The 18636-nt window shown below is 43.5% G+C and overlaps 1 protein-coding gene across 2 annotated transcripts in view; it reads right to left on the bottom strand.

Moving 5' to 3' along the window:
* FAM107B (family with sequence similarity 107 member B) overlaps positions 1–17891 on the bottom strand; it is a 59801-nt gene extending 41910 nt beyond the window's left edge. The window contains exons 1-2 of one of the 2 annotated variants that reach the window (XM_017807852.1): positions 17740–17854; positions 15820–15940 (exon numbers count right to left, since the gene is read on the bottom strand). The gene's annotated coding sequence lies outside the window, so the exon portion shown is untranslated. Of the gene's footprint in view, positions 1–15819; positions 15941–17739 lie in introns of both variants that reach the window. The other variant, XM_017807854.1, reaches the window with a different exon arrangement.
* Between the last annotated feature and the right edge of the window lie 745 nt (positions 17892–18636).

Genomic DNA, 18636 nt, shown 5'->3' with positions numbered 1-18636 from the left:
AACCAGCTCTTTGCCAACCTTGAATTTGCAGTTAGCATTTCAGTCTTTTTGCCCCAACTGAGAACCTAAAATAAACTCCCCTGATCTCACCCTGGACGAGACTCACTCCTGTATCACAATGATGCAAAGACAAAGGCACAAACACAGTGGATGCTTCCATACCTCACGGAGCCACCAGTTAGACCTGCAGTGAAGACCACAGTAGTATGGCTTTACCACTTACCAGAGCACAATCAGATTCACACCAGCCCTAGGTCCAGCAGAAGCCTTCTGGCTCTGGTTACCTGCACTATTCTTCTTTGGAGAAGCAGCAAACAACTCTTGGAGGCACAAGGCCCCAGGAGCTAAAGTTCTCCTCTTCTTCTTGCGACAGCCCAGCTACCTGCACTCGGGCAATGGATACAGGTATAGGATGGCCCCTCTTTCCTGGCCTACCTTTTATCCTCACCTTTATTGGCAACAACAGAAACCACCTGGGTCCCTATATCGGATAGCAGAAGCCATCCTAATTACCCTGCAGCAGCTGCCACCCGCTCTCCCCCTCACTTCTCCCATCTCCCTGCACCAGCCCTGCTTTGGAGTCAGTAGTTGCAACGGGAATGAAGCTCCGGCTTGGGAGGCTTCAGTGCCAAGAGGAGTCCAGCACAGAGAGGTGGAGCCACCTTCTAACCTCAGCCTCTGTTGGCTAAAAAATACCAAGCAAACATGGGATTACGTGCTTTTGTGTACACACCAGGATAAAAGGAGGTAAAGATGGTCAAAAAGATATGGCTGCATAAGTGACTGCAGGCGTACAAATGCAGGTGTGCCAGGGGGATGTGCCAGAGGCTTGGGAAGCACAGCAGATGGACAGCCATGACAGGCATGTTACAATGAGGGCAAAGATTAGAGCACTGTAACAGAGAAACCTGAACTGGTTTAACTGGGTCCTTCTCCTTATAAAATAGTTATAAAAAGAAATGTGAGATTACAGGACCAGCTGAAACTGCCGTGCTAATAAAACACAGGAAACCATTGATCTCAATAAGAGTTATTTGCCGAATGCTTACAGAGAAATGAGTCTACAGGGCTAAAATATCTTATTAGTTATCATTAAATTTTTTTAAACATGTACAGATCCTTGTGAAAGTCAAAGATAGCAACTGGAGAGAACCCACACCCAAATGATTCTACAGTGATAGTGGGTTTGCTGAAATTCTGAAGGCAGAAGATACTGAAGTGTTTCCTGCATAAAAGCAAGGCTGACCATTTTAAAAATCTTTCCACAACCTGCCAAAATAACTTAGACAATATCACACCATCTCAAAAAAAAACAAGGGTAACAAGGAGTTCAGAGAAAAAAACCAGAAGTAAATACAATTTATTTTTTTGTTCACATGAATGACTGTGCAACTGAGATCCCTTTAAACCTAAGCATCTCTAACAGATTAGCCAGTAGCATAGAAAGCCAAAAAGCAGAAGTAGAATACAAAAGGAGAGATGGAATTTACTTTAACAAGGTCTAAAATAGATCCTGGCACATCTCTGCCTCAGGAAAAAATACTAAAAGACACTTACCACAGAATTTTGTAAATATGGGTTGATGCTCACATACCACTCAGTGTAACATGCAAAAATTCACTCTGTCTCACGAGCTCAGATGCACACACATACACCCGAAAGTACAAATTTATGCCAGCTTTTGCCAGAACCAGTCAGACGTTTTCCTTTATGTTCACAGCTGCTGAAGTACTATTTCATCCGCACCCTATCATGTCCAAATTCTCCTGGCTTTTGAAATGATGCACGCTTCCTATTTAAAGCTTTGAGCTGGAATGGATGGTTAACTCATTTCACAAAGAGTTTGGTTATACATCTCCCTTGATGAAAAATTTAAATTGTTTGGCTAAGAAGCAGTGTCTTTTTACCCCAAGACGCTCCTCCAGCAGCAGTTCAGTAAATAATGCGAAACAAAACCAGGGAAAGGAACCAAAGTGTTTTGTAACACAGAGAGGGTTTTGGTTTGTTTTCATGAAGTTCAAACAGAAGAATTTTTATGACTTAAGTAAAAGGAGTGCAAAAGGGTTTGGAGAAGGAAGGTTTCCATTAAGCAGATCAGGACTGGTTCAACAGTAATTTGAGCTCCCCATGAGCTCACTTTTTGCTGTGCCACAGTCAGGAGCAAAGCAAAAACTTCACAAAACACAGGAGGGAACTGATGACAGATGAGAGGGCAAGACGCAGCGCAGGGGCCAGCTCTGAAGTAGTTACTTGCACTATATTACAGCCTGCCATGGGAGAGCCTTTCCCACATTTTTAAAGCTGAAAACGTAAAGAACACATTAAAGGAAATTTAACTTGAGTGGTGAACCAGGAACTAAAAAAAATGGGCTGGAAGAAAATGATGGATTTTCCTGTGCCTCAAGGAGCAGCCCTGGGAAGTCCGAGCTCTCAACAGAGAATCCCACTTGTGGTCACCAGGTCTCTCCATCTGTAGGGAGTGGATTTCCCTCACCCTGTGCAGGCTGTCACAAGAGGCTGCTATCAGCTGTGGCAAACCCCCCCGCAGGGACACAGGGATGATGTAAGGTAGCTCATGTGCCATAAGCTCAACTGCTCTGGGGGTCTGGCTGAGACACCTCAGCTTAGGGAGTCATGTTTCACCTGCATCTAAGTCAGCTCTGATTCATGGCAGAGTAATCATTTTGATGGTGAAAAGCAACTATTAAAAATGCTTTCTTGCAACAACACTGCCAAGAAAAAGCCGAGCCAGGAGACTCTCTGACAGCATCTGCAATTTATGGGAAATGGGCAATCAAGAAGCCCTCTTGGGCCAGGCTCAGTGGTAGGTAACATTGCCTGGAGTTCATCCCTGGCCACCAGCACCCACACTGCACAAGGGCAACCCAAGTACAGTCCCACTGGTTCCTGCAGTAGGTGATGAACGTGACCCTTTGGAAAGAGGGCACCACAATCCCACAGCATCAGCCCACAGGAGGGTGACTAGGGGACAGTCACATCAAAGATGCAGCCAACAGGAGTCCCAGCTCACACCTCGTACCAGGGCTGCACTTATAACAGTGCAGATGTTGTCTCTGTACTCTCCCCTCCTGTGATACACACAGGAGGGCACCCAGGGACCACTGGGCTCTGGGAGGCCACAATAACTCCTGGTTTGTCGGATGTGGATCTAAGAAGACACCACCTCATCTCAGGCAGCACAGCAAGTCTCCCTTCTGACAGCTTAACATCTGACCTGCAGATCTGTGCATAATCAGCTCAGTGTTAGGACCCACAGTTAAACCTCATTCATTGTCTGAGCCTGAAGATTAGAGACAAAAACCAGGAGATACAAGAAAAATTAAAGCAAGACAGGCAGAGTTGTTGTTTCCCTCATTACTCATGACTGTAACTGCAAGCCTAAGGACATCCACTTGCAGTTAGCACCGATACTGGTTCAATCATTTCTGGAGAAGAGGGCAGGCTGTTACTGGTCTCCAGCAGAAAAAGTTGAGAATTATCAAAAACCTCACAGAAGTTTGGAGCAGGGAGGTTCATTCCTCCTGGGGGAGGAAAGATGAGTCGCCATCTGCACTGAAAGCCCAGCTGCCCAATTCCTGCTCAGACAGTTTAAATCCTGAGTTACTCCCTTCCCATGAAGACCTTACGTCAACAGGAACCAGGTTAATGGTACAGGAGGAGGCAAGGCACAGGCTTTGCTGAACAGGAGTTTTTCTCTCCCAAGAATTCTGCAGGTGGCATCCTGGATACTGCAGTAAATTGAGACAACCCTGGAAGTGTTCAAGGCCAGGCTGGATGGGGCTTGTGGAAGGTGTCCCTGCCCATGGCAGGAGGTTGGAATGAGATGATCTTTAAGGTCCCTTCCCTTTCTGTGATTCTACAAACCCTGGGCAGACCTTACAAGAATGTCAGCAGGAATTCTGCTGTGGAACTCATACTTTTTGCAGGTACAAAGGTTTTAAATATGGATTGGCTTGATAAAGGCAACTCTTTAGTACACCAGTGCAAGCATGTAAATGTAGGGAAATGCATAAGCTGAATAACCAAGATTTCTTTGCATATTGAGACTTGCTAGGCAATTCTTCTTCAGCTTCACTGTGGGATGGAAATGTAAGTATTTTTGATAACCAGTAATAATGACTTACAAGAGTCTCTCTGATTTTTATATATTACATGGGAAAGAGGCCAGACAGAGCATTTAGTTAATTAAAGTTTTATTGATAGTAGTAAGTGGTACCTTTCTGACATCCTCCTACCTTTTTCTCCCTGTACAGTGTGATCCTTAGCCTTCCTTTATGTACAAAACAAAATGAAAAGAAAAAATAACTATGTAACTTCCTGCAAGAGACAAATAAAAAGAGCTACTACAAATATAAATAAATAACAATCAAATTCAACATTCAACGTAGCCATATCCATAGAAAGACTAATTTGCAGATGAAATGGGAAAGGACCTTGCCTAGGCTGCTAAGGCAAAATGCTGTATTAAACAGATAAATTTCAAATAAAAAAAACAAAGGCAGGAAGTAGGAAAAAATAATGAGATCCTTATAGTCTGCAAGTCGGCCAAATGTATCAACCCTTGTTATATTTGGTTTTCATGTGTTACTCACTAGGCATGTTCGTGCACTGGGAAGAATACCAGATAAAACATGTGGTTATTGGCCCGCAGAGATAACAACGCTAGAATGCAAGCTCTGGTCTGCAGCAGCTTTCCTTAATAAGTATTCCCTATTTAAGCAAAGATTGATCCTACATGATGTGACAGGCCACTGATACAAATAAATTGCTTTATGATATAATCTGTGACTGTAAAAAAAAAAAAAAGGCAGCCAACATATACTCACCGTGAGCTTACTGAGTTCCACACAAGTGTGTCTAAGTTTCCACTTCATGCAAAATCAACTTTTATCTCTCTGTGATACAACCCAGCAGCACGTTGTAATCAATTTTTAATCTTTCAACTCAAAGGCCTGAAGCCAGTTTACAACTACATAACAATTTGAAATAATAGGAGTTTCTGATCCATTCCAATTTTCAAGCCTTTGTGTTGCACATGTCATTGAATTAACCAAGTAGCTCATGCAGTTACAGAAAGCTCTGAGAGGGGAGTGATAAATTAACATTAGCCTTTATTTTTGTAACCAAAGGAGGGGACTGAAATACACTGGGTTTTTTCCCACCTTTAGCTTTACAAAATTTAATATGGTTCATTGGTCAGAAAGTCAGCAAGAACGAAAGCACATCTACTGTTCCCCATCTCGTCTACCCACGAGTTGGCAGTTAAATAATGCTGAAGGAAATCGGTGTGGTTTGCTTGCACAACAGCCTTTCTAAAAAGGTAGCAACCATGTTGTAAAGCATTCACATAAGAAGTAGGACAACTCTAGGACACTATTCTGATGCCCCTATCTTAGTAAAATCAGTATGGCTCTAGCAAAACCAGACTGCGAGAGCCACCACAGGGACTTCCCTTGGTACAAAGTTAAGCTGCAAAAACACAGCAGAACACACAGTCTCTCCAGAGAGAGACTTGTACCATAACCAAGAAGCAAATAAAGGGCCAGGTCAAAATTTTAAGAAGTTAAGAATTTAAATTAAACAATCTTCTTGGATTTCTTGTGTGATAATTTAAGTGTGCACTGGCACCCCTCCTCATAACTTTTGGCTGGTTTCAGCTGAATTTTTAAAGGGTTTGAAGGTTTTAAAGGGTCTGAAGCCTTCGTGAAGCTCTCCTACAATGTAAACCGGTAGCTGAGCAATGAAAGACTTCAGCCAGGAGTCCAGGTTCTGACAGGCTTTCAGAGACAACACTTACAAGTAACAGCCTTTGGAAGAATGTTAAAAGCAACAAACAAGCAAACAAATTTTTGAATTTGAATCAACAGGAAATTAATTGTCAGAAAAACAAAACCAAGGTTTATGGAAGGCAAAACTAGGGGATCCCCACACTGACCACACGTGAACTGCATGACAAAGGGATGTAGTTATGCAACACAAAAGAGGTCAAATATGTGATGATGGAGTGAAAGATTCATGCAAGCTTATCTCATGCAGATCAGCTAGAAAGTTTACAGCTTCAGGCAGTAGCAGAAATATGTATGGTACAAACATATGGTACCAGCCATTTTTTGTAGTTGTTGAAGTTATTTCACATTTCATTTTCTTTCCAGGCTAGTATTACAGTCTGACCCACTTTCTGTCAAAATTTATCAAACGTGAAGATGAAGAAACGATCAGCTCTAATGTAACCTACCTACCTGCCTGCATTCCTTCTGAAAGTAGGTGTTCTGTAGGACAGTTCTGGCTTCTGGTTAAAATACAAAGACCTCTTCTATTAGGAAAAACACACCAATATGATGAAAGAATCTGAAACTTTAGTCATGTTCATAAACCACTTTCAGTCATTCTACAAATTTCCTGTTGTTTGTTATTTACAGAATTGGCATCTACAATCTAAAGCATCTTTCACTTTAGGGGAAAAGAGACAAACTACTAACCTTTAACAAATTGTCCTGTATGGGATAATGTAACAAGGTCTAACTCTGCCACAATGAGAATAAATCCATTCTAATCCTCCAAACCCTAGATTAAATTATAAACCCTAGGCAAAGGTAAAGAAAGCCCTTTTAAAAACATTCTTCTACCCCTCTTCTAAGGACTTCAAAGTAATAACACTTAAATCTAGTCTAGACTTTCAATGTCCCAAACTTGAATGAGTCAAGCTTTTCAGCTTCCATTCAACCACTCTTCATTCAACAGTTTGTTTACAGAAAGATATTTAAATTGTTGTGAAGAGCACCACGGCTCATAGTAGAGCCTTTTGATTCTCTAGCATGCACTGTCACTTATTTACTTTAGGTTTTTCATTATTCAAGTGCTGGCTAGTTCACATTCAAATGAATCACAAACAACAGAGCAAACAAGACAGTTAAGGCAAAGAAACTCAATTCAAACAACATCCAGTCCAGAAGACATTTAGAAGCCCAGAATACTAAGAGAAGTTCTCTTTGCTTTTTAACTTGGCAAGCTTAGAAACGAAAAATTTTCATTATGAAAGTCTGAAGTTGCTTAAAGTTATACAGAAATGCCACTAAAAACCTCCTACCTCTCAATTTTCATCAGTGACACAAAGGCATTGACTGAAAATGCTAGATACTACAATTCATTAAATTCTTTCCAAAATTATTTCCAAAGGAATTTCCAGAAAGGGGGGGGGGGCAAATCCCAAATCTTGTTACAGGACTGCGCTGTTCTCCCAGAATGCACAAAACTGAAGTAGGGCAGTAACTGTGTGAGTGTAACAGAATGCAACTTAGAGAAGCAAGGGAAAACTGTGCTTTGAGATCCATTGTCCTTTACATCAAAAAAGTAAAGGTGATGGCCCTTGGGATCCAGAGAACTTGCCAAAACCAAAAAACACATTTATGCTATGCTCAGACTAAACTGCAATGAAAATTAACATTTGACCAAGACGGAGAGAAAAATGCCATTTAATGAAGCTGCAGTTGGTGACATCCCATAAAATGATGCCAATCACTTGTCTTTGAGTCAGCTCCATTCCCACATTTCGTACAAGTGCTCTGAGTGACTCACACCAATAATCTATGTGGGAGATAAGTAAAGGAAATCTCTAACATGATTTTGCTGCAGTTTTTCAAGATGAAGTGTAATTTGCCTGGTTTTCTTTATATGAACTTCAGTTATTTGAAAATTTAATTTTAATTCCAATTTGTCTTTAGGAATTTTCTCAGAAGCAACAAGCTTAATGGGGGTAATGCAGCACAGACAAAACTGGCAAATAAGGTAATGATCTGGTCTAACCAGTTCATGTTTTCAGTAAGAAGCAGCTTTTTAGGCTGCCTACTTGCCTAAAGGCATTTACAAAAAGATAATTTCTGTATTAGGGTAGTAGTTTATGCTTGAAATGTAAAGTTTATATTATCTGTTCATTATGTTTCCATTTGCAGTGTTTCATCTGTTTATTCTTCTCTTGGTTCAAAGTCCCAAGTTCAAATTCTATCCTTGTATTAATTAGTTATAGCTGTAGGCAAGTCAATTCAGCCTTTGTTCCTCAATCTGTAAAAGAAGGACAATAATAAATATTTATGTACTTTAAATAGATATTGGAATGATTTGTTTACCCTGACACAGTCAGTTTTTCAAATATACCACTCTAAAATTCTACGCAAAAATTACCTACTTTAACCACATTAACCGGAATGATTGTAATTTTTGTAAATGGCTTGTTGAACTCTCATATCCTTTCCTTCCTCAGGGAGACCATTTCTTACAGCACACTTCTAAAGCCTCCCATTTAGCAAGCCATGATACTCTGAGCTGAGTTCACAGCATCCTAACAAACAAGCAAAAAAACCCACCCCACAAGTATATTGATTACAAAGACATTTAATCTTAAGATTTTTTTAGTGTGCAGACTTTTTTTCCAGTCCCCTTCCTGGGGAAAAATACCCAGAGGAATACGAGCTCCTTATGTCATTTCTTTTACAGTGATAAGTTAATTGTGCTATTCAATGTTTTGTTGACCAGTATGTGTAATCTGGTGTGTATGCACTTAGAGAGTAAATTCACTGCATCTGTGGCTGTTTTAGCAACCAATTAATCAGCTTCCTATTAGGAAGAGGAAATACCCTAAACCCAAGTGAGATTTTGGAGACAAAGTAAAGATGAATCTCGAGCCTTGTGAAGCATTAAACCTGAACGGGAAATCAGCTGAGGCTTCTTCATCATTAGAGATAAAATAGGAATAAAAGAACTCACCACCGGCTCAAACTTTAATTCTTAATTCTACAAGTGCTGATGTTACTTGCAATAGGGAGATTAATATCCAATACTAAAATGGGAGGAAGGGTTTGGAATGATCCCTTAAAGCAGTTATTTAACAAAGTACCATTTTATCAATGCATGCTATGCCAAATTTGATGGGACTCTTTGTTAATTCAATTTCAATGCTGAAAGGAATAAACTCTTCGAAAACACACACTCCTCTACTTCAAAGTTCATTCTGAACTCTTGCCTTTTGGTGCACAGAACAGGCATTACACATGCAGCCTCCCTCTGTATGCTACCAGATGCTGGCCATCAAAAGAATTAAACATTTAAACAAAGCCTTCCATCAATACAAAAATAAAAATCCACAGGACAGCAAAACAGGTGACAGTATTGTGCTTCAGGAACCAGTTTCCTTTTCTTGCATAATTCTGAGGCAAAGGAAAAGGGGAAAAAATGATTCAAAGAACAACTTTGCTGAAAGCTGATATGAGGATGCTTCAGCAATTAAAAATTATGTACAGCAGACACCCAGACCTTAATTAGCATAACATTGTAAACCTGGGCATCCTTCTGGGGCAAAGCTGTGTCCAACCCACACTGAGCAGACCACAGCCTCAGCACCACAGAAGTAAGAGCCTCTCCCTGGCAGATGCTGCCTGCAGTCATCCCGTGCTACCAACTCTGTGACAGCTTTGAGGGAAGGAAGAACTACTCAGCCATAGGAAATCATGGCAGCGGATTAGGAAGAGACTAGACAGACACAGGAATTACAATTTGAGCAGAAAATTTAGCTACTTAGGTATCCATATGGCTACAGCATAAGAGGTCCTCCAGGTTTTAAATACATTACTCTCTTTTCAAGTTCTTCACCCCATTTCTTTAAAAAGCTGTCTCAGTATCCCTGACCTGGCTGACCTTTGACTCTGCATTTCAAACTGGCCCCCAATTTTTAGAGTTGTCTAAGACTTCACAATTAAAGTGACAGCAGTTGCAGAAATTTTCTAGAAAAAAAAAAGCACTGGTGCAACTTTTATTAAGCCTCGTTTTCTTTGAAAATAAGATTTACTATATAGGCCTGTGCTTCTCCTTGCAATATTTTTGGCTGAAGCTGGCAAATGGATTACATTTAGCTAAAGGAACACGTCGTCTTGGATCTGTTAATCCTATTAGTTACCTGGAAATAGGTAACAAGGTTGAGGAGATGCCTTTTTAGTGCTTCTACAGAGAAAAAGTAGACCTAACTATCTGGAAATTGTATAGATCCCTATGGGACAGCTTACAGTGTCAAAATTTCTCCCTGCAGTGCAATAAACATGAGCAATGAAGCACCTTTATATAGACACATAAAGATACACTGGAAGTTTCACTAAAAAGCTGTCTCTCCAGCAAAGCAGCTGCATTCAGTGCAAACTGATCTCTGATGCAAGAAAAATTTTTCTATTTCAACTCTCAAAACTACTGAGCAGGTGTCACAAAAAAACCCAACCCACACCAACATGCTTCACCTTCTGTGTCCCCAATATCTATTCACACACTTTTCCTTATTTAAACTGCAAATTCCTCAGGGCAGAGACTGTCTCTTTAGGACAGTGCTAGGCAGGAAGGGCCCTTAGGCAACTGGAAAACAAAACAATACTTGGCACACTTATTTTCCAACTTCATGTGCTGACTTGTCCTCACACTCTCAAGCAAGGAAATTTATATTATTCTGTTTACACACTACATTAAAAAAAATATATAATCAGTCATTGCACTTTGAAGGTTCAGCACTTTTGCATGACTATGAAAAGGATGTAGCATCTAACACAACCAGCTGATGCCTTCAACCTTTCCCTCTTTTTGTTGTTTCATGATTCACTAACTACAGAGAAAGCAAGAGGCCCATGAACTCAGATTTGAACTTCCCCAAAAGAGGGTTTTGATCCAGTGGCATCTGTAACATGTGCTTCAGCCTTTTAAACTAAATCCTTCACTTGAGACTGATTGGCACAGACATTCACAAACTCCAGTCTTCATAACAAGCTTCAGGGCTGGCTTTCTTGTTGCTAAACTTCAGAAAAATATTTTTTGAGACTTTTCGATGGGATGCAGCTTCACACCAAGAGGAAAATGCTTTCTGCTCTTCAGAGACATTGAATATTTTTAATTCTACAGCTAGCTTTTAAGGTATTTTCTGAAAAAGGAAGAATATGCTTATATTTTGCGTAAGAGTTTTATGACTTGTCCAGCCTTCTCGTACTTGAAAGAACAAACAGATTAATGAAGAGTAACAGGCATGCCAAGACTGCCTTTGGAGAGCCACCCTGCTCCCACAGTTGCCATCTGTGGTAACAAACAGCACACAAGGACAAGCCCTTGCACAGCCAGGGCTTCCTTCCAGAATACACCAGACTCCCTGCTCCTGAACACTTCTAATCAAGTATTGTATCACTGCACTGCTCAGTATGACAAAGGACACAGGAGGATGATGGGACAGTGGAAGGCAAGCCGTGCTCACCTTTGAAAGGTCATCTCTTTGCCTGGCAAAGCCCACTGCCTACACAACCCGAGACATCAGGTACATTCCTGTTTGCTTCTGCACATTACAGAGAGAAATGGCCTCAAATATACTTGAGGCTTGGAAGAAAAAGGTTGTTTACTTTTAGAAGTACCAAAGTACCACCTCCCAGCCAAGAAATCCCAATACTACCATGACTCTTTCCCTATCCTTTCCTCCATTGTCACCCAAACCTGGGCACAGATTTCTGACAGACTGTTTTCAGTGAGCAGCAGTGACGTGCCAGGTATTTTGAGAGTTAAACATGTGTATTACAGCTTGCATTATATGTCAGAGCTCATCCTCAAGGACAAGTAACCTCAAAGTTCTAAGATTGAAAAAAAACCCCCAATTGTAGTATCATAAAAGAAATCATAACCCAATCAAACTCCCCCCTATTCTCTCCAAAAATTAACACCACAAATCCCAGTGGCTTCACATGGAAGTTGTCTTTCTTCTTCTTCCAGCAGCCAAGTCCCTAACTGCACCTCAGGGCGAGCCCAGGCACCCACTCTTCCTTGAAGTGGACCAAGGAGCTCATCTACCACAGCAAGTCTGAAGGACATTGCAGCAATGCAGTGCAACACTGAGCAAATCACCTTTGTCCCCAGTGACACTTCAGAGGAAACTGAGGTAGCAGAGACATATTTCAGTGGAAACAGCAGAGCAGTGCACACATTTGAAAGGCTGCTCAGCAAGTTGCCCTGCCAGAAAGAAGAAAATTTCCTATGGCTCAAACTAAACTTCCAGCTCTTCAGAGGTACTAAACAGTAAAGCTGTACCTCTGTGGTCCTCCTAACATGCAAAGCTACTCCAGACCATCCATTCTGATCCCTGTCCTTAAGTGCTCCACTCAGCTAGAGGTGCACTTCATCCAGCTGACAGCATAAACTCCAGCTTCCCTGAAATCTTTTCAGCTTGTTTAGAAGCATCCAGCACAGGCACTGGCCTAGATTAGGAGTGCAGTTATGCACACACGAATGGTCTTGACCCACTTCTCGCCACATCGTCCTGACTACTCAGAGCTGTGAACTCTATTTATTATTAGCACCAGAACAAAAGCCTGTGTATGTCCATAAGGCCTGACAAATACCCACTCACTGTACAGGCAAGGAATGAAAAGAATTGTTCTATTATTTCCCATCATCATCCTACCTCTTGCCAACCCACTGAGTGCCATTGCTGCTGAAATACCTTTGACTGGCAGTACTTGCCTCTACTTCAGAGCAGATGCCACAGGGCCTGCTGAGTTAGTTGGCACTAGTGGGCACTGGTGAACTGAATGTCCTTGAAGATGGACAGAAGAACTCTCAATATGCAAGTAAGCAGAAGCAGCTTAATGTGGGTTTCCCTCTATAAAGCAACAAAGTTTCCCCTCCATAAAATATACTATACTGCAAAGCAGAGCTTCAACCAAAGTCAAACATGAGCACAGTTTCTCCTTCAGAAGCATTTGTGGGTTTCAGCTCTACAGCTTACAAGAAAGGTAAGCAATTCCCAGGTATAAGGTAAAAAATAAGACTCATCCCACCACAAAAAGCAGCAACATTGCTCTCCAGTGCATTAAAGCACCCCTGATAGCAGCAGCACTTTTCATGCTTTGTCATCACAAGCTCTCTACAGGACTCTAATGCAGCTCACACTGAGGGGCATTAAATGTAAAAGGTTGAGATTGGCTAAAGGGCAGAACAGAGGTTTTACAGTTCATCCTGAGGGCACATATGCTGCCCAAAACTGCAGTGTAAATGTAAAACTAAATAAATTGAGCTTGTCTAAAAGAAAGAGATTTGCTCCCTGTTCCTAAATGACTGTGCTATTCCTCTTTTTGATGAGGAGCATGTATGTGCCCAAAAGGCAACCTTCTGCCTTCACATTGCCAGAGAAATTTTTAAAATGTAAGCAAATACAAGAGTTTTGCTTCTAGGATAAATAAAGCTAAATAAGGCAAAGGTTATTGCATTTGTGCTCCCTGATGACACCATGAAACTAGGATCCTCATCCCGTCTAAGCAAGCTGATGACCTGCTAAGACTCAGTAAACTCCATGCCACACTAGATCTAGCTACCACAAAACCTGCTCTTTCAGCTGTAGACCCAGGCTTAACCATTAGAGTAACTACTGATTTCAAGAGTTATTTTAATATATGACACTGACCGGCAGACAAAGCACTTCACACAACTGCTCCAAAGTCTTTGTGACTTGTTCTTTTATAGACACAACTTGGAAACGCTGTTCTCCCACCTGTGAGTTTCCTACCCTTCAGTACACAAAACTTACAGCACTGGCCTAAACACAAGACGTAGTCTGTCAGCTCAAAACATGTTTTGAAACCAAAGTTACAACTGTGACAGATTTCGCAATGATAACCGTCAAGCACCAAGCACAGCGCTGTAAGGAAAAGCATTTCTTCAAACTTTTCTCAGAGTGAAAAAAACACAGAGGTAGCAGGTACCCTCCAGTGCTTCAAACTGTATAGAAAGAGTAAGAAAAGACCACATCCTTCCTTTTCTTGCAGACACCAATGCTCATTGCTCATATAACCCCTGCAACATTTCTGCCACAGCAGAACTGCCGCACGCAGCTCCCCACTGTCATGCAACACCCACAGCCCTTCACACCAACACCCTGAAGCAGAAGAGCAGCCACGTAGCAACGTGAGTGCCTGTGCATAGCACAAGGAACAGCAGCCACCCCTTTAGAAAACACAAGACTGGTCTCTCAGGGTGGGGATCTGCACTCTCATCACCTCACCCATCTGGTGTGGTCACAGAAAGGCAGCCCTGGTCTTGCCATGACCCTCTTGGCTCTGCAAAGCCTTCTCTGCCCTTCTGCTGGCACCTGACACAGCTCCACACAACTGTACAATGAGACAGATGAAGGACCCCCCCAAAGATACAACCAGAGACTCATCTGTAAAAACAGAACCCTCTATTTGAAGGCAGGTATAGAAAGGAGGAGAAAAATGTCCCTTGTTTTTTCCTCTCCTGTGTATGCCAAATGTCTTTGTTTAAGCATTTATCATTACACAAGCTTTCTGTTTTGCACAGTCTAAAAAATACCTACGTGCATGGGGGTGGTGGAAAAGCAGTCAACCACTGGTTGCATCACAGCCAGGTAACCCAACTAATTTTCATACCGTGCCTCTTCTCTTCTCCTACTCCTTCTTGCAGGGGGAAAGAACTTTCATTTCAACACTAGCCAGTGGCTCAGGAGATACAAGTTCAGGTTTTTGCACCACTACCCAGTTTGTGGGGTCACAGATGACCCATTTACTTGTTTGTGCTTTTAATTCCCATCTGCAAAGGGAAGGTGTCTTCCCCACAGTGGGAAGACAGGGCACCTTTCCACTTCAGTATGATTTTAGAAGATTAATATAAATGAAGCCCGCTTAGAGATAAGCTTGGCAAGAGCATGCAAGATGTTGGAAGGGGAAGGAAGTATCACCAAGAAATGTAGTTGTAGCCACAGAATTTACATTTCTCCTAAAGATATGATATGTTTTTCCTAACAAATTTGCAGCTTTATGTTCAGGTTAGCATGTGACCAATTCCCTTTCCACAGCTGAACCCTTCCACTGTCTTATGTCAAAACAAAACATCAAAACCCCAACTTACAAGCTTTTCAAGTAAACACAGAAGAGCTGCAGGCTCTTGGCAACATCATGTTAGCTGCAAACCATACTTCCACTGATACTCAAAAACATGCCAGGTCTGGCCAAACCAGAACAAACTTTAGACTAATCACTGGATTGAAGAAGCACTAAGAACATTTTCTTCCCCTCCACAGTGAGACGGTGTATGAATTTTGCTCTTTGATTCTGTGCCAGAACGGCATCAGCCGTGAGTTGTGTCTCACATGCTCTTTTTGTGTCCTTATGAGATGCAAATAGATACAAAGTTGTTCAGCACAGAGACATCAGATACAAAACTGCTCAGCACAAGCTGAGCATTGAAATTTGGTCTGTTTACAACTACCACAGCCCCAGAACAGACTAAGAGTTGGCCACATGTACTTAATACTGTTAACCACGTACAAAGATAACACAGTTTTATTCAGTGAAATCTTTTTTTTTTTTTTAAACTTTGATGGAGCCAAGGTTCTGTTAGAGCCAATTACTGGTTAAACAGTTCCACTCTTCTTCCCACAGCTAGTAAACATGAATATTTCCTTCCATCTTTCCCCATTTTTCCTTCTGCTCCAATTTTTAGGTAGTTTCCCTGTCCTTACTGATGTCATGGAGGAACGTTCTCAAAACCAGCTGCTTCTCAACATCCTGAGTAGTGGCTTTATGTAAAAACTGAGTGACTCCCCCACCCCCAGCCTGGTCTATCAGTCGCTCTCAAGCCAGGCTGTTCCACTTCGTGACTCTGACAAACAATCTGCCACTTCAGCAAATGCACGACCAAAGCCACCACACAGATCAGCCTGTAAAGGAGAGCATGTGTGAGAAGGATCTCCCAACTGCAGCTGCCACACAGCTCCTCACTTACCCAGTCGTGCAGGGATGGTGCAGGGTTCAACACCGGCTGCCTCAAAACCTCTAAATGCTCGAGGGTGAACTGAAGTTCAGAGAAGCTTCTTAATTTTGAAGAGAGAAAAAAGATGCTAAGACTGAAAAAAAGAAGGAAGAGAGTAAATTAAGGGATATGAGATCTGAAGCAGAAAGGAGAAAGCAAGTGGGAAATTATTGTGAGGACCTGATGAGATGACTCTCCCACCTCTAACTTTTGGGAAGCATAAGCATACCATTTTAATTAACAATATTCAAGTGCTGAAGACAATACAGCAACATTACTCTTGAGCATTATGGACACAGAAGTGACAGTTCACCTGCCAAAATCATCCCTGGCAAAATTCCACCAACATCAGTGGAACTATACCAAGCATGAAATTGGCCCACAGTTGCATTAAGACAATAAAGGCTTTGTTTCAGGAGATATGGGGCATTTGTAGTTCTTTATAATAAAGCCCAGCAAACAATTGTTTATTGTCCCTGAGCAAATATTGCTGACAACAAGCAAGCAGCCATCACATTCATAGTACACGCTGTCTGTCCATATATTGCTAGGAAAACAGCCATCGGTAAAGAAACAGATTCTCAGTGTCCTGCTCATATCGCAGGGAAATTAAAGACAGTTTAAATGCCTCTTAAATTGCCTACCAGATCCACAACAATCATTCTCATTTTCAGCAATGTTCTTCCATGCTTCTACTTCTCTTGCTAAGTCTATGAAAGTTGAATATCCTGACTGGTACTACAGGACTTAGCACACACATAGGAGTACCACAAAGGCATAGCAGCTCTGCTGCCAGAGTTATTCAACAATACTCCCACCACAAACTATACACAGCGACCACACTATGCTCACACAGAAGCATCTTTTCCTCCTTTTGTTGCATTTTTGTGTGACACAAAACCCCAAAAGTTCACATGTTCCTGCCTCTCTCTTGAGTTTGCCACAAGCATGCCCTGGACTTACAGACTCTGCTCCAATGCCAGCCACGGCTGGACACCGCACTCAAACAGTATTGATTTATGCCAGAACTCATTAAGCTATGAAAAAAAATCCAATGGCCGAAGCAAACAAGTAGTTCAGTCACACAGAGCTCCTGCGCTGCACCGTTTCCCCTTGTGCACCCCCAAAACACGTTTATCCACGCAGTTATCCTGGCCAGCTGTGCAGCCTTTCACCCCAATGCACAGGAAAATCTGGATATTTGGACTTTCCTGGTCCTTGAGGGAAACTTTGACAGATCCAGGTTGGAGCGGTGGGAGCACAGGAAAGAGCAGGTCCTCGGGGCTTGCCCCGCTCCAAGCTTCTACTTGTTTTAAAGATTTGTAAGGAAACATCCACTCCCCACACCAGAAGTTCAGCTGCTCTGAATACTCATTTCACAGGGCAGCACTTATAGGAAACAAAACATGTATAATACTTATCCGCCTTACCTTTTCTTTCCATCCACCACCACACTCCCCCGGCCCCACCAGCCCGCACCCACAGACCCGGCCGGGCTGTGGGAATGCTCCCACTGCTGCAAGAGTCACCAGAGAATCAAAGCTGCCCCACGGAGAAGCTGAAACACCCACAGGCTCCACGGCCCCGCAGAACCGGGGACACCGGCGGGGGGCGGCGGGACCGGCAGCACCCCCGGTGCCCCGCACACCCTTCTGCTTGCTCCCCCTTCGCTTTATGCAGAGCAGCGATGAACTCCTCGTGTTTCCCTTCGCGACTGAAGGCGAAGAGACGTGGCTCTGCCACGGGACCCCCACGGCCCGGGGGAGCCCCCCGGGACCCCCCCGCTGCCCGCTCCCCTCCCCGGGAGCCGCCGTCCCTCAGCCTCCCCCCGGGCTGGGCTGTCCCGTCGCTCCGCGCCAGCGCCTTTGTGTGCGGAGCAGACACAGAACCTACCTCGGCGGGGCGGCTCTGCCCGCCCGGCAGCGCGGGGGTCGAGGGCAGGGGGAGCCGAGGAGGAAGGGAGAGAAGAAAGGAGAGAAGCGGCAGCCACTCGCTCGATGCCCGACGGAGTGTCCGCCCGGCCCCGCCACACGCGCGGAGCCGGCCCGGCCGCGCCTGAGGGGAGCGGCGGGGCGGGCCGGGGGCGGGACCGGCGCTGAGTCACCGCCGAGGCCGCCCCGCCGCCTCCTTTGTTGTCAGGCGTGGAGAAATCCGCGGTGGCGCGGATGGCTGGGGGGAAACCCCGAGGGAAACGGGGGGAAAACGGTGTGTGTGGGGCGGCGGGGATCCCGTGAGGCACCTCTCCCCGGGAGGGACAGCACGCGTGGGGCACTGTGAGAGACCGGGCTCACGGGCGGTCCACAAAGTCCTGCCGAGGCCGCAGGTCCGCGGAGCGGCCCCGGTCACCTGCTGGAGACACTCCTCCTTCCTCATGGAAGAGAATCATCTCCCAGCTGTGCCTGCCCTTAACTTTCCCTGAGTGGTTCTTTTCCCCCTTCTCGTGTCTCAGAGCCCTGTCCGTGTGGATATTCCCACCGGTCATTCTATAAGAATCAGGGTCCCCATGCAACTAAGAGGCCAAGAGGTCACGGCCAGCCAGCAAAAACGTGCCTCAGTGTACCCAAAATCTAGTCTCCCAATGAGTTACTACACGATGGGGACATGAGAGAGAGCCTGGGACACAGAATAGCGTGCACAGGCTTTGGGAGTGAGCCCAAACAAAGACAGACTTTTGGGGATGAAATGTGTGTTTATACACTGGGCTACATGCTGGAATTAACTAGATTTCTTTTGTATATTTATCATTAGGATTCTTTCATGTTTCTTCAAAGCAGATGACTTGAATCACAG

This window comes from Lepidothrix coronata, unplaced genomic scaffold (genome assembly GCF_001604755.1).
Source record: "Lepidothrix coronata isolate B3197 unplaced genomic scaffold, Lepidothrix_coronata-1.0 Scaffold20, whole genome shotgun sequence".
In the NCBI taxonomy this organism is placed as follows: Eukaryota; Metazoa; Chordata; class Aves; order Passeriformes; family Pipridae; genus Lepidothrix; species Lepidothrix coronata.
This window is presented reverse-complemented; position numbering and strand designations above follow the sequence as displayed.